Source organism: Engystomops pustulosus, chromosome 9 (genome assembly GCF_040894005.1).
Source record: "Engystomops pustulosus chromosome 9, aEngPut4.maternal, whole genome shotgun sequence".
Classification (NCBI taxonomy): domain Eukaryota; kingdom Metazoa; phylum Chordata; class Amphibia; order Anura; family Leptodactylidae; genus Engystomops; species Engystomops pustulosus.
Genome location: NC_092419.1, coordinates 59,955,562 through 59,969,586, shown reverse-complemented (window position 1 = coordinate 59,969,586; position 14,025 = coordinate 59,955,562). Strand labels below are relative to the sequence as shown.

The window sequence follows — 14,025 nt, the reverse complement described above, 5'->3', positions numbered from 1 at the left end:
CCTTCTGCCTGTTCCGCTGCCTGACACCCAAGCTGACTCTCTCTTCGCCTGACGATGGTGAATCCCCTGCTACACCCAGCTCCCAAGTGCGATAAGCAACATTGTCGTCAATTTGCCTTTCCCGCTCACAATCCACCAATACCCCCAAGTCCTTTTCAGCTCCAGTTTTACCAAGTAATTGACTGTTTAGAACATAACTATACTTGTACTTGTATATTTGTTTCCATGGCCCAAGTGCATAACTTTACATTTATCTACATTAAACCTCATCAACCATTTCTCTGCCCACTCCTCAAGCTTCCACAAATCCCTCTGTAATGCTAAACTATCGACCTCAGTATTTATTACCTTACACAGCTTAGTATCATCTGGAAATATTGAAACTTGACTGTGTAAACCCACCACAAGGTCATTAATAAAAATATTAAAAAGAAGTGGCCCCAATACTGACCCCTGTGGCACTCCACTGGTAACTTCAACCCAATCTGAGAGTGTGCCATTAATGACGAATAGAGATGAGCGAGCACTAAAATGCTCGGGTACTCGTTATTCAAGACAAACTTTTCCCGATGCTCGAATAACGAGCCCCATTGAAGTCAATGGGAGACTCGAGCATTTTTCAAGTGGACTAAGGCTCTGCACAGGGAAGCTTGGCCAAACACCTGGAAACCTCAGAAAAGGATGGAAACACCACAGAAATGGACAGGAAACAGCAGAAGCAGCATGCATGGATGCCTCTGAGGCTGCTTAATCGCACCATTATGCCAAAATTATGGGCAACAGCATGGCCATGACAGAGTGACCCAATGAGGCTAGATAGCATCTAAAACATGCAATAATTGACCCTGACACTATAGGGGACGGCATGCAGAGGCAGCAGTGGCAGGCAGGAGAGTGTCATGGCGACATACCCTAAATGGACTCAGGCTTCACCAAAGGAGGTGAGCAAGAAGCGCTGAAATGATTGTGAACAAAAGGTTGACGGTATATTTAGTCGATAACACAGCATGGTGGCGACATAGTGACCAAGTTCCATAACGTATCTGGTGAAACACCCGAAAAATGAGCCTGACACAGCTCTTTTGATAAGGGGACGACATGTGGAGGCAGCCATGGAGACGACTTCCATGATTAAGAGCGACAGTATGGGGCATTCATATTACGCTGCTATGATTGCAACTTCAGGTCTCCAGCATTGCGGCGACAGATGGGCCGAGTTCCACTATGTATCTGGTAAAACACCTGAAAATTCTGCCTGACACAGCTCGTTTGATAAGGGGACGATGTATGGAGGCAGTGAAGTAGTAGTAGATTAAAGGTGCTGCAGTTAAAACTATGTTAGTTGGATCTTGGGATGGAGCTCCGCTGCCAGGCGAGCTTTCGCCTTTCCAAGCCCCTGTCTCTCGGCTACTCCCCAAACAGCACTTCTAAGAACCTTTTGTATAAGATCAAGTGTAGTAGTGTTCTTATAAGTTTGGGTTATGGCGGGTGAGGGGAATGTAAACAGATGCGCAAGAAGCGCTGAAATAATATCGGTAAATGATAAAAGTTTGGCAGTATATTTTGTGGATTACACAGCAGGGTGGCGACAAAGTTAACAAGTTTGATGTGGAAGCCATGAAAACAACCCAAAATTCTGCCTGACACAGTTCGTTTGATAAGGGGACCATGTATGGAGGCAGTGAACTAGTAGTAGATTAAAGGTGCTGCAGTTAAAACTATGTTAGTTGGATCTTGGGATGGAGCTGGCGCTCCGCTGCCAGGCGAGCTTTTGCCAATCCAAGCCCCTGTCTCTCGGCTACTCCCCAAACAGCACTTCTAAGAACCTTTTGTATAAGATCAAGTGTAGTAGTGTTCTTATAAGTTTGGGTTATGGCGTATGAGGGGAATGTAAACAGATGTGCAAGAAGCGCTGAAATAATATCGGTAAATGATCAAAGTTTGCCAGTATATTTTGTGGATTACACAGCAGGGTGGCGACAAAGTTAACAAGTTTGATGTGGAAGCCATGAAAACAACACAGCTCGTTTGATAAGGGGACCATGTATGGAGGCAGCTATATGGACGACTTTTGGAGGCAGCTATGGCGATGACATGTGGAGGTAGCAATGGAGACAACGTGTGAAGCCAGCTAAAAAGACGACGTGTGGAGGCGTATGAGGCGTGGAGGCGAGGTGTGGAGGCGAGGTGTGGAGACGTATGAGACAATTTAATTTGGATAGTGCCTGTATGTGGCAGTTCAAAAAAGTTTTCAAACCAAAGGAGCAGGTAGGTGGTCCTCCAGAAAAATTAAATAGATTGAGTGCCTTTATGTGGCAGTCCAAAAAAGTTTTCAAACCAGAGGAGCAGGTAGGTGGTCCTCCAGAAAAATTTAATAGATTGAGTGCCTGTATAGTACTCTATATACATAGAGTACTATAGCTAGAGCCAGTTGGCCCTGGCAAAAAATAGCCAGTTTCCTCTGCTTTAGTGTACAAAGAGGAGGAGAAGGAGGACAATGAGGAGAAGAAATGCATACATTATTCAGGTTGAGCTTCTTTCACCTGGTGGAGAATGGAAATCCTGAGAAATCCTGAGAAGTCCAACCTTCAAGAATTAAATAAATGTTTTATCCCCATAACCCGGGATATTTTTTCTCTCCAGAAAGTCATCCAGGCCTCTCTTGAACATGTACATAGAGTCGGCCATAACAACCTCCTGCGGCAGAGAGTTCCATAGTCTCACTGCTCTTACAGTAAAGAACCTTTGTCTATGGTGATGGTAGAATCGCCTCTCCTCTAGGTGTAGAGGATGCCCCCTTGTCCTGGTCACAGGCCTAGGTATAAAAAGATCTTTGGAGAGATCCTTGTACTGTCCGTTCAGGTATTTGTACATTGTAATGAGGTCTGCCCTCAGTCGTCTTTTATCTAAACTGAATAATCCCAAATTTTGTAATCTGTCATTGTATTCTAGTCCCCCCATTCCCCTAATAATCCTGGTTGCTCTCCTCTGCACCCGTTCCAGCTCTACTATATCCTTTTTGGATGATGGCGGCATCGCCACTGACCGTCTGTGTTGACTCCTCAAAGTTACTCAGCACCTGACAGATATCAGACATCCACATCCACTCCTCAGTGTAGACTTGAGGAAGCTGACTGACCTGACTACCAGTTCTGGTGGAAGTTGACATCTGGCAGTCTACAATCGCTCTGCGCTGCTGGTAAACTCTGGAAAACGTGGTTAATGTTGAATTCCACCTCGTGGGCACGTCGCACAACAGTCGGTAAGGAAACGCTGAACTATGAGATTTAACACATGGGCCAGGCATGGTTGTGTGTGACCAACTCGGCAGACTGACACATGTGCCATGCCTGGCTTCAGGTTCAGCGGTGCCAGCCACAGATCAGTCTGTGCCGTGATGCCCTGTAATAGCTCTTGGGCGGTGTGCCTTTTATCGCCTAGGCTCAGCAGTTTGAGCACCGCCTGCTGTCGCTTAGCGATGGCACTGCTGCTGTGCCTAGAGCTACAGACTGATGGTGCCATGCCCATGGATGGTAATTCAGAGGAAGAGGAGGAAGAGGGGTGGGAGGAGGAGGAGGCATAGTAGGCCTTTGAGACCTGGACAAAGGTAGGCCCCGCAATCCTCGGCGTCGGCAGTATATGACCAGCCCCAGGGTCAGACTCGGTCCCAGCCTCCACCAAGTTAACCCAATGTGCCGTCAGCGATATATAGTGGCCCTGCCCGGTAGCACTTGTCCACGTGTCCGTGGTCAGGTGGACCTTGTCAGAAACGGCGTTGGTCAGGGCACGGATGATGTTGTCTGACACGTGCTTGTGCAGGGCTGGGACGGCAAAAGAAGTGGTGGCTGGGGACCGAATACCGAGGGGCGGCCTCCGCCATGAGGTTTCGAAAGGCCTCGGTCTCTACCAGCCTATAGGGCAGCATCTCCAGGCTAAGCAGTTTGGAGATGTGGACGTTGAGGGCTTGGGCGTGTGGGTGGGTTGCACTATACTTCCTTTTGCGCTCCAGCGTCTGGGGTATGGAGAGCTGAACACTGGTAATTGCCATGAAGGATCGTGGAGGCGAAGATGGGGTTTTCACACGGGAGGTTTTTGGGCCAGGGTCCTGGGCAGGGGGCTGACTAGCAGATGACACAGGGGAAGGAGCAGTGGTGTGCCCGGCCGGAGGTGAACGGCCTTGGTGCCATTGAGTGGAGTGTTTAGCATTCATATGCCTGTGCATACTGGTGGTAGTTAAGCTAGTAGTGTTGGAACCCCTGCTGATCCTGGTTTGGCACAGGTTGCACACCACAGTCCGCCGGTCATCCGGTGTTTCTTTAAAGAACCTCCAGACTTCTGAAAATCTAGCCCCCGCCATGGGAGCTTGACTACGTGAAACATTTGGCGCTGATGCACCAGCTCTGGCCCTGCCTCACCGTCTGGCCCCACCACTGCCTCTTCCAACCTGTTCTGGTATAGGACTCGCCTCCGTCTCAGAAGCACTGTGTTCACCCGGCCTATCAACCCAGCTTGGGTCTGTCACCTCATCATCCTCCGATCCCTCAGTCTGCTCCCCCCTCGGACTTCCTGCCCTGACAACAACTTCACCACTGTCTGACAACCGTGTCTCCTCATCGTCCGACACCTCTTTACACACTTCTTCCACTACGTCAATAATGTCATCATCACCCACAGACTGCGACCGGTGGAAAACCTGGGCACCGGAAAATAGCTCAGCAGCAACCGGACAAGTGGTTTGTGACTGTGGGAAGGGTCCAGAAAACAGTTCCTCAGAGTATGCCGGTTTAAATGAGAAATTTTGCTGGGAGGGGGGAGACTGGGGGGAAGGAGGCTGAGGTGGAGGGGCTGGAGGAGTGCTGATTTCGGTGACATGGGTGGACTGCGTGGAAGACTGACTGGTGGACAAATGGCTAGAAGCATTGTCCGCAATCCACGACATCACCTCGTCGCACTGTTCTGGCCTCAACAATGCTCTACCACGAGTCCCAGTAACTTGAGACATGATGAACCTAGGGAGTGTAGCTCTGCGGCGTTCCCCTGCTCCCTCATCAGCAGGTGGTGTCTCACCCCGCCAAGGACCACGGCCTCTGACCCCTGCAGTAGTTGGACGCCCACGCCCTCTACCCTTAGGCCTCGGGTTAAACATTTTCAAAATTAAAGTGTAAACTTTAAAAAAAAAAAATTTTGTGTGTTTTTTTTTTTTTTTTAAACAAAACGATGCTATTCTATTGCTAAGGCTAGTTTCTAACCTACACTGACAGCACACAACTAGATTTTGTGCTGTGCCTGATGACTTTGAGTTATGAAAAGAAATAAACGTAAAAAAAAATAACTCAGCAGACTGTGCCTAATTCAAATCAAACCCCTAATAAATTGTCCCACTTTGGTGTTTGAGGTGGATATGTGTGTCACTAAGAGCTAAACACAATGGTAGCAAGTCTCCCAGCAAATTCCTCACAATATGGTACTAGCTGCACTACTAGTGGCAGCAAGCCCAGCCACAAGCAAACCAAAAAAAGTATATATATAACGTTATTGTAGCCCTAAGAAGGGCTGTTGGGTTATTGTAGAATCACTCCTGCCTAACACTATTCTAATAGAACACCCTAACGCTATCCCTGCAGCAGTCGCAGCTCTCTTCCTAGCGGCATCCAGACAGAGAATGATGCGAGCAGTGCGGGCAGGGGCTAGTCTATTCCAGGGTCACCTGATCAGGCCAGCCAACCACTGCTATCGACGTGTAAGGGTACCACGTCATGCTGGGTGGGTGGCTTGTGATTGGCTCTGTTTCTGGCCACCAAAAATCACAACGGCGGGAGATGCCATTTTCTTGAGCTGGCGAAATACTCGTCCGAGCAACGAGCAACGCTAATGCTCGAACGAGCATCAAGCTCGGACGAGTATATTCGCTCATCTCTAATGACGACCCTCTGTTTTCTAGCACTAAGCCAATTACTTACCCAAATACACTGATTTTCCCCTATTCCCAGCAGTCTCATTTTACATACCAACCTTTTATGCGGCACGGTTTCACATGCCTTTAAAAAGTCCAGATATACAACATCACAGTTAAAAATAACTGTCTGTCTGTCTATCACGGTACATAGTTCATGCAGAACCCGGGGGTGTATACCATCTGGCCCCTTTGATTTATCTATCTTAGTGGTTGTAAGGCGGCGCCGTACCTCTTCCTGGATTAAACTGTTGACATTCCAAAGAGAATTTACATTATTCCTCATTGTGTCTTCCACCAGGGGATTTTCCTGGGTAAAGACAGTTCAGAAGGTGACATTCAGTAGATTGGCCCTTTCCTTATCTCCTTCCACTGTGACCCCCATGTTATTCCTAAGGGGGCCCACACTCTCAGTTTTTAGTTTCTTATCATTTATATACTTGAAAAATAATTTGGGATTATTTTTGCTCTCCCTGGCAATATTTCTCTGTCTATTTTTGCAGGATTATATCTGCTTTTTACAGGATTTATTTTTCTCTTTATAATCCTGTAATGCCTCATCGCTACCTTCACGTTTTAGCACCTTAAACGCATTGGGGCACATTTACTAAGGGTCCGCAGCCGCGAATCCGTCGGGTTTTTCCCGAATATTTCCTCTCTGTGCTGTATTTCACGGAATTGTGGCGCACACGATCGATTTTTGGCGCAATCGCGCCGACTTTCGCGCGACAGAAATCGGGGGGCGTGGCCACCGGACAACTCGAAGGATTCGGAAAAACCGCAGAATTTAAAAAGCCATTTGTGTCGCAAGATCAAGCACTCACATACACCAGAAAAAAGCAGGTGAACTCCAGCGGACCTCGGCGCAGCAGCGACACCTGGTGAATATCGGCGCACGGACCTTAGTGAATCCCGGCAGAACCCGAATCAGCGTCGGAGAACCCGCCGCTGGATCGCGACTGGACCGGGTAAGTAAATGTGCCCCATTATCTTTCTCGCTTATTGCTTTCCTTACAAGACTAGTTAACCACATTGGCTTTTTCTTGTTCCTCTTATGCTTCTTCCCATAAGGTATAAGTTTCTCATAGGACTTTTTTTTTGAATATATCAGAAAAAGTCCCATTTTTTCGGGAGGCTTTTGTCTTTGAGAACATTGTCCCAGTCTATGCCTTAAAGGTCTTCCGTTAGTTCCTGAAAATTTGCCCTCCTGAAGTTTAGAGTGTTGGTTGCCCCTTCCCTAACGCTCTTAGTAAAGCGTAATACCAAATCAATGATATTATGATCACTATAACCCAGGTTTCCCCCAACCTGTAGTTTTTATACCCTATGAGGTCCAGCAGTGCCCCTTCTCTTGTTGGCTCCAGGACTAGTTGCGACAGGTAATTGTCTTTTGTTGTTGACAAGAACCTGCTACCTTTGAAGGACCTACAGGTTTCTGCCCCACAGTCAATATCTGGGTAATTGAAGTCCCCCATAAGTACTTCACCATGCTTTGAAGCCGCATCCATTTCACTTATCAGCATTTCCTCTGCTGCCTCCATTATATTTGGAGCCTTATAACAAACCCCTAGTAATATTTTAATATTCTTTTTCCCTCCTCTTATCTCAACCCATAGGGACTCCACATTTGCGTTACTGATGTCATCTCGCAGGACGGGCTTGAGGCAAGAATTCACATATAAACAAACCCCTCCCCCTTTTTTATTTATATGATCCTTTCTAAAAAGACTATAACCACTATAGTATCATATAGTGGCTATAATATGATAGCCACTGTATCATATTTCCGCTCCAACATCAAGAGTTCCAGTTCCTCCATTCTGTTTGTGAGGCTTCTGGCATTTGTGTACATGCACTTTATATGGTTTTCCCTATCCCTATTACTTTTGTTCTTATTCCCCAATCTCATTCTAGCCTCCCTTCCTCCTCCATGGACTATGACTCTTCCCAGCTCTCTATCAACACTGTCTATTTGCCCTGCACAAGTGTAGTTGCCCTCCCCCCAGGTCTCTAGTTTAAACACTCCTCCAACCTCCCCATTGAGGTGCAGCCCATCCCTACTGTAGAGCCTGTAGCCGACAGAAAGGTCAGCCCAGTTCTCTATGAACCCAAAGCCCTCCTTCGTACACCAACTTTTGAGCCACTTATTTACCTCCCTGATTTCCCGCTGCCTTTCTGGCACGTGATACAGGTAGTATTTTGGAGAAAACTACCTTTGAGGTCCTTGCCCTGAGCTCATGGCCTAAATTCCTGAAATCATTTTTAAGGATCTTCCACCTAACTCTTACTTTGTCATTAGTGCCAATGTGGACCATGACCACTGGATCCTCAACAGCCCCTCCTGGTAATCTGTCAACACGATCCACAACATGCAAAACCCGATCACCCGTCAAACAACACACTGTGCGGTATGCATGGTCTTTGTGACAGATTGCCCTGTCTGTTCCCCTATTAATGGAATCTCCCACTGTCTGACCTTGCCTGTGCTCCCATTAACCTTCTTACTGGAGCAGACAGTCCCCTGGTTGCTAGAGGCCACGTCTTGCTGTAGCATTGCTACCCCAGAGCTGATATCCCCCTCATCTGCCAGCCTGGGAACTTATTGGGGTGCACCAGATCAGGACTAGACTCCCCACAACTCTTCTCCCTACCCCGCCTTCTACATGTTACCCAACTAGCTGCCCCCTCACTCTGCACCTCCATACTTCCATCCCCACACCCATCTTCCCCAGAGAGTTTGTGCTCCAGGAGCAGCAAACTTCGCTCCATATTGTCAATTGCCCGCAGCCTTGAAACTTGCTCATTTAGATCCAGAATCTGGGCTTCCAGATGAGCAATTTTCACACACCCCACACAGCAGTATTCCCCTTCGAACGGCTGTTCAAGGAAAGCATACATGGCACAGGATGTACACTGTGTAGCAATGCCACTTATGTAGTCCATTGTTCTAATGGGGATTACAAGAGAAATATGGAAGAAAAGAAGAATTCACAGTAAAAGTAACACAAAATACAGCAGTTACCTGCTAAAGTACCTCAAACTTAAGTTCCTTAATCCTAAGTCCCACTTTGGACACTGCACACACTTCAGATCAATGCACACTCGCTTTTCTGATGCTTTTTAAAAGGTTATTTGCTACAAAAACCTGCTGAGCTCACTGCAACAAGATCTGGCTGCAAAACACCAAACAAACTGACCACAGAAGTATATAAAGGCTGCTAATTAGATAGCCACACCCCACTATTAATTAGGCAGCACCTGTGACTATACTGTATAGATTAGCAAGGTGAATGCCTTCCTATACCCCCCACAAAATATACAGATTATGCAAGTAACATACCTTCAGATCTACTTGGTTGCAATAAAACTCACAATAAATGAATATCAGGAAATAAAAATATAGATGCACTTATATATTTGTTGCTGGATCCAAAAAGTACTCCTTCCCTTAATCCTAAGTCCCACTTTGGACACTGCACACACTTCGGATCAATGCAAACTCGCCACCAAGCTCGCACACTCGCTTTTCTGATGCTTTTTAAAAGGTTATTTGCCACAAAAATCTGCTGAGCTCACTGCAATAAGATCTGGCTGCAAAACCCGCAATGTGCGTTATACAGATACCCCCCAACTGACACTGTAATGTCAGCAAAAATCACTGTATAAACTATGTGAATTTCACACGTAAATCTGGCTGTAACTATAGTCCCAAAAAGGTATGGCAATGTGCGTTATACAGATACCCTACAACTGACACTGTATGACAGAAGTTTGACTCCTCCCCTGCTAGCCCAATGATGAATTTAACCCATTCCCAGTCAAGAAAAAGACCCAGAAAGTACAGCCAGATACAGGTAGGATGGTCCATGACCTCCAAGCTGCCAATGAGTGTACTGAAGCCCAAACTGGCAGCAGTCCCTGAGAGTGACATATTATTCACTGTTACTGATTTGGCAAATGTTCTCCTCCCTGTACACCTACATGAAGATTGCCAGTACCTATTTGCATTTACCAGTGCAGTATTCCAGTATACATGGTGCAGATTCACACAAGGGGGAAAAACTCACCCAGCCAGTACTCCATGGCCCTACAGGAAGTAGACTGGTACACTAGCCCCTAAGTGGATGGTTTTCTTTTACAGTATGCAGATGACCTACTGTTTTTCAGGTTTGCCAGAATGCATTTATTGACCTGAAGGGTTGCAAAGCTTCCAGAGACAAACTCCAGTACTGCCAGGAGAAGGTGGTCTTCCTAGGCCACTGCTTCTCAGCCACAGGCAGACACCTGACAGAGAAAGAAAGCTGACAGTCCAGAATGTGCCCCTGCCCTGAGGCCCTAAGCCTCTTCACATGTTTCTAGGACTGGCCAGCTACTGCAGGCCTGGGATAAGGTCTGCTGCCTCCAGCCTGATGTTGCCCCTTGATAACTGCATTGCCTCTTCCCAATTGCCCTTAGTCAGGAGGCAATTGATGCATTGCACAGCCTTAAGCTGGCAAATCCTGTCTGCCCCGGCCCTAGGCACATCCCACTGGATCAAATTTTTGATCCAGTGGCCACAGGTGTCCTTGCACAGGAACGTGATGGCCTCCCCAGTGGCCCGCTTTAAAGTCCAGTTAGACTCAGGGGAGCCCCTCATATGTCAGTAGCTGCAGCCAGCGATCTGCTCAGCAAGGCCAGTGAGTTGATTCTAGACCCTAGATCACTCAGTTACTGTGCAAACCCCACATACCTTGCACAGTGTCATCACCCAAGTACAGCCTAAGCATCTGAGCAAAGGCTAGACAGCTCAGACTCCAGTGTGCACTCCTGATGCCCCATCACACTGACAAGGTGCAAAGCACTGAATCCTGCCGTTCTGTCACCAGTCTTATAGGATTCAGAGGGGTGAGAGAAGGGGGATTAACCCAGATGTTGAGTTTTTTCCATAGATGGCTCAAGGTCTGCAAGAGAAGACAGATGTTTCTACACTGGATATACAGTGGTCAGTGGCGCACATGAGTAGTACAAGCAGAACCACACCCTCCACACAGGTCAGCACAGGAGGTGATGTGATGGCACTCTGCAAGCGCTACAGCTGGTGGAAGGTAAAAGGGCAAACATCTATACTCAAAATATAGTTTTGAGGTCTAAACACAACTATGAACCCATATTGAAGGTTAGAGATTTCCTCACCTCTGCAGGGACCCCCCTTTAAGCTTGGCACACTGATTAAAGAGCTCATGGATGCTCTCTTACTTCCATAAGAGGTGGGGATGGTAAACGTAAAAGCACACACAATTTGGTAACTCCACAAGTCAAGGGCAAGTATGTGGCTGACAGGGTGGTGAAGGCAGATGCACAGATGGAACCCTATAAAGTTTGATCCACAGGTGTTCCAGTCCCTGGTGGCCCAAGAGACATCAGAAGTGAAGGAAGTGTGGAGGAAAGCTGGTGCCCAGATGCCGATGGCACCTGGATGCTGGGAGAGAGGGTGTGCCTGCCAGGAGCCCTGCACCCGACATTAAGTCAAGTAGCCCACTGACACACGGTTTGCCCCGGTGAATATTACCCCTGTCACTAGACTAGTAAAAGCCTGTACAGTCTGTGCCCGCCACATCCCGGGTAAGGTGGTAAAGACCCCACAGAAGGTGACACCCAAGCCACTGTATCCCTTCCAGAGACTGCAGATGGAGTTTATCCAGCTTCCAAAAAGTTTTAATTAGGAATACGTGCTGGTGTGCATTGATCTCTTTCCAGTGTGGCCAGAAGCTTTTCCCCTGACCAATGCTACTGCCAGAGGTGTAGCCAAGAAGTTGGTGAGAGAGATTTTTCTGCAGGTTTGGACTCCCATAGACCATAATGTCTGGTTGCAGAACCCACTTCACTGGACAGGTAAAGACCTGAAACCTTGTCCCTCCTGGGTGTAGAACAGGCCCTGCCCACCTCTTACCATCCCCAAGTTAGTGGTGAGATTGAAAAACTAAGCAGCACTCTTAAAATAGGAAGGCCATGGAAGTAACAGGGAAACCATGGCCCGAGTGTCTTCCTGCTGCCATCTATTCAGTCAGGACCACCCTTAATAGAAAGATGGGATTGTCCCCCTTTGAAGTACTTTTTGGCTGTGCACCCAGACTAAGCCTCTACTTCCCACAGACCCTATAGCTGATGGCAGAAAGAGAGTCTGGAGCCTTGCTGCGACGGTTCTTTCCAAGTCCTGCTGACCAGCGCCACGTCTAAGAAGCTGAGGGGAAGCCAGCATGCATCCATGCTTTTTGTTGCGAACTAACTTATTCTTCTTTCTAGATGGTCTCTTCTGACTGACTCTATGCTCAGGGACACTCCAACCATGACTATCACTGTATCCATAGGGCTGACCAGGATGCCCCCAGAGTAGGAGACTTTACCTACAGTTGGTGCATGCAACAAGACAATGACCTTCTTTAACATTGACAGCACAGGTAACCCTGTATTAGCAGTGTATGATGTGTACTGGATTTTTGGGGATAGGAGAGTCAGGTCAGGCCTGCCTAGATGGCTGGGAAGGTGAGTATGCTGTGATAAAGTTTGTGCATTCTTTCCTTGTGATTCCAAAGGTGAAGATTGATCAGACACATAAAGAAAAGGTAGAGAATCCCAAAGGATTCTGAAGGTCTAAAAGAAGCACCTAAATGACAACATTTATATAGATACAGTGGGAGTACCAAGGGGAGTCCCAGATGAGTTCAAGGCCCACAATCAGATATGGGCAGGTCCATTATTCCCCAGATAGCTATGAGCAAAAATGTTGATTGGGTTAACTGTTTTTATTGTAATCAACAGAGATTTGTGAATTATATCCAAGATGCTTTCCAGAACCGCATGGCTTTGGACATGACCCTTGCTGAGAAGGGAGGAGTCTATAAGATGGTGGGAGCGGCTTGTTGTATGTATATCCCGGATGACATCGTCCCTTATGGATCCATTACCTATGCTCTTGAAAAGATTGAAGGACTGTCCAGGGAACTCAAGAGAAACTCAGAAGTGGATGCTATATCCTTCACTTTGTGGTTGGGGGATTGGAAGGGTTTCCTTTAAGTGGGGGTGATACTGAGGATTGTGATTTTGTTCTTGTCATTTATTGCATGTTATGTGGTCCCCCTCATCAAGTCCACCAAGTATCATGGGTATCAGGACTTAGACAAGCCAAAGACCCCTTACTCAAGTTACCTAAATTTGCATAATGAAGATAATATCCCTCTGAGATCAACCGCCCCTGAAACATATCAAACAGCCCCTTGGAGTAGGGAAAGGTAGGATAGAGATTTGATTCCCATATGTGAAAGTCCACTAAATGGGAGCACAACCAACAGGGGTCTGCTGTCATCCAACTGGTGAAGAGGAGAACAAAGCACATATGGGCAAATGTGTAGGTCCTTCTAGACTAAAAGTAGCTGAGAGAAATTCCAGGATTTAGGGGGGATTGTTAAGGTAAACCTAGCTGATAGATCAAATCCTGTCACTTCTACTTGTCTTATTTTCCTAAAAAGTTCTGTAATAGAAACAATGAACTCAAGATGGCGCCGAGACTGAAAAGTTTTCTGAAGTCACGGTTAAGAACCGCTATCCATTGCCGTTGATTATGGAGCTCTTTGACCACCTGTGCAGATCCAAGGTCTTCTCCAAATTGGACCTTCGTGGGGCCAAGGTTGACGAATGGAAGACAGCCTTTAACACTCGTGATGAACATTTCAACTACCTGGTGATGCCATTCAGACTGTGTAATGAACCAGCTGTCTTTCAATAATCTGTCAATGACATCTTCAGAGATCTTCTGTATATGTGTGTCGTAGTCTACCTCAACGACATTTCGGTGTTCTCCCCGGACCTTGAGTCCCATCAGTCCCACGTACAGAAAGTTCTTGGTTGCCTTTGGGCCAATCGTCTCTACCCCAAGCTCAAGAAATGTCAGTTTCACCAACTGAGCCTACCTTTCCTCGGTTATATAAGTTCCAACAGAGGTCTCCAGATGGATACTGCTAAACTGTCTGCTGTTCTCCAGTGCCCGCGTCTAGAAGGTCTACGTGCCACACCAAGGTCTGGTGTCTCCTATCGTA

General features: G+C 47.1%; 1 protein-coding gene across 5 annotated transcripts in view; it reads right to left on the bottom strand.

Moving 5' to 3' along the window:
• Positions 1-14,025, bottom strand: part of LOC140077099 (coagulation factor VIII-like) — an 810,463-nt gene that overhangs the window by 379,253 nt on the left and 417,185 nt on the right. The window lies entirely within an intron of this gene.